This window comes from Stegastes partitus, unplaced genomic scaffold (genome assembly GCF_000690725.1).
Source record: "Stegastes partitus isolate 25-593 unplaced genomic scaffold, Stegastes_partitus-1.0.2 Scaffold712, whole genome shotgun sequence".
Taxonomy (NCBI): Eukaryota; Metazoa; Chordata; class Actinopteri; family Pomacentridae; genus Stegastes; species Stegastes partitus.
The window spans coordinates 123,569-126,525 of NW_007578443.1; positions in this window are offsets into that span (position 1 = coordinate 123,569).

Consider the following 2,957-nt stretch of genomic DNA (forward strand, 5'->3'; position numbering starts at 1 on the left):
AAATAATGCATTGTTGATGTCAACATTACAGTCGTAAAACTGTTTTTTTCGCCGCTTTGTGTTTCATCATTTAATGTATTGTATATTGTGACAGCGCAGACATAAAAGTACGCCTCCGAAACTGCACTTAGCTCTCATTTTCACTGCAGCAAAGTTGGTAATGGCAGCACAAGAAACAAAAAATGCCTCGCAGCCCTTTCTGTCTTATGAGTACTAATAGACTGCTGCGAAAATGTTTTGATCTGATCTTTTATACATATATGGAGGAGTGTAGCATACTGTGACGAGGTTGATCATTTCTCATAAAATAAGAGCTCTAATTGATGAGAAACTACTTGTTTTTGATTTATTTGTTTTTTCTTATACTTTCCCACAGCTTTTTTTCTTTTTCCCCTTTTTGTTCTTTCTGCAGAAACTGGTCCAAACAGCCCAAAGTTCTACACGGTTCACGCCAGCAGAGCACAAAATATTTCAAAGACCACTCCCGCTAGTTCAAATAAATGTGCGCGAGAGTATGTGTGCGTTTCGGCCGAGTATTGGCAAGGTTAGAGCCCTTTCTTGATTGATTAAATCAACAGCCATACACGGGTCATTAGTCACTCCTGTTCTCGATCAGGTTTCCCACAGCGATTAATCAAACCTTGTCAAGTTGCCCTGACCCGCGTGAGCGTTCCTTCACGTCGCACAGTTTAGCCCCCAAGACTGGACTTTAAAAAATGTTCATGGCCTCAGTGTTTGTGTCCCGAGTCAATGTGGAGCATTAACCTAACGGCGCCTCCACTTCATCACCGACTGACGATGCAGATCAAAAAGAGGCCATCGATTTCACTTCCAGCCGGATAAATCATACACGCTGCCGTCTTATGAACTTAAGGCGCTTTATCACATTAGAATCTGATTCTGTTGAAATGCACTGTGTAATGGTTTATCCTCATCCCGGGTCGTTCCTGAGACCGAGCTGAGTGCTGTGGTGAGCTCCTGGGTTTCACGGTTGGGAATTAGAGCGCTCCATAAGTTGCTTGTTGCTCGAGCTCGCTGATAATTCTCTTTATTTGCCTCGTCGCTCCTTTGAATTTCCGTCAGTTCTTGAAACGGTTTCCAGCTACTGTATCGCGGTTCCCCTGAGTTGATGTGACAGCGCGCAAACTCTGCCTAACTAAATTCTGACTCGCACCTTTTATACCAAGCCCGCATTGAGAAGCCAGTTTAACGTCAACATCAGTTTTACTGCTTTTCTCTTACTGTGCCACCCCAGCGTCTCCCTCGGGCCTTTTAATATCAGTGAGAGAAGTTCTGAGGGAAAGAATGGAGGGGAAAAGCTTTTCAGAGGTCTCGAGAGTTTCTTTGAGCGTGGAGATGCGAGACGACAATTAGCTTTGTCACTTTTATCACCGCGCCAAGTCTGACACATCCCACTGACAGCCATACACTCCACCGTCTTGCCTGAGATGACAGCTCCCTCCAATTACCCAGGTGTCTGGCAGCCATGTTCACTTTGTTGCTTTTTTTTTAATAAGAGGGGCTTATTATGCTGCGCTGAAAAACAAGACCATAAAATTCATCGTAAAGATCATTTGGGACCAAACAAGCCTCCGTCTCAATTTACCATATACCAACTAGATTTTCTGTCAGAGAGGTTTTTGAGTAATTGTAAATTGAGTTATTATAGCTTTAAGCTGATAAGATGTTCAGACAATTAACTTCACTGCTATTACACTGCCAATCCTGGATCATTTCCAGCATTAGTCCTCTTTTTTTTATTGTTTTAAGGCATCTGTTTTCCTTCTTTTTACTATTTTTTTTAAACCAATGTTGAATTATTGTCCTTCTGTTGATTGCAAGGTCAGAGGGGGCATCTCTTTCGGATCCTTCCATTTCCTGCTATCCCCTTGTTTTACTGTGTCCAGCCGGGATATTCGAGGAGACATCAAAGCAAGAGGTTTACCCTTCGCAAATCCCCCAAGCGTGCTGGCTCGGGCCTCGGCTAATATCAGGCAAAATCCACCCTCTGCTGTCCCAGAAGACATTGGACCAAGGATGAAGGGATTGACTGATGAGAGGAAGTATATATTTGCTCTGTCAGTTGAAATTGTCAGCGGGGGGGCCTGGCTTACTTACTGCATCCAGCGCGCCCTGGGACAGCTAACTCACTGTAATTACCAGTAAACATCAGAGAGCTCAGGCCTGGCTGCCACTTTCTTCAGGCCACACTCTCTAATCTCGCATTCATGTAGCTGTCACAAGCTAAAAGAATATAAAGGAACACTCTAATCCACCTTTTTTTTTAAAAATCAATTATTTCAGTGAGCTTTTCGAGATCTGATCTAAATCTACACATCTGCGTTTTCAATCATTACCCTGCTGAAGTTGCAAAGTTGTCTTGATAAAAAAAAAAAAATGGCAATTACAATTTTCACATTCCTTCTTTATCCCAAATAATGCAGTGGTTTAATGACTAAAGAAAGAAGAGACACAACAGGCTGATAATGTGGTTGGAAGCCTTAGAATGAGGTGGAAAAAAACTTCTCATTATCTTTAATAATGAATGAGTAAAAAGAAAATCCAAGCTCCGTGATAACAAGTCAACAGTGAATCTCCAATTATCACCATCCTTGGCTCATAACAATAGGACAATAACTAATAGGGAACTGTCAGTGCTCTGTGGCATGATGGGATAATAATACCCAGGGCTCATCAGGAGGATATGCGCAAATGTAGAGGCACACTTAGAATCAGCTTGTTTTTTGCTTCTTTTTTTTTTTTCTACCCTTTCTTTGTCTTTCTCTCTTTTCAGTCAACTAGACATAAGCAGGCTCCCCGTGTGTGGCTGTCAAATTGATTCATTACCACATTTGTGTAATTATCAGGGTAGTTAATGTCGAATCAGTGGCTAAGAGAGCTATTGATGAGGAAGCCGAATGAGATGTTGCTTTGATTATATCAAACTGAATTTCGTA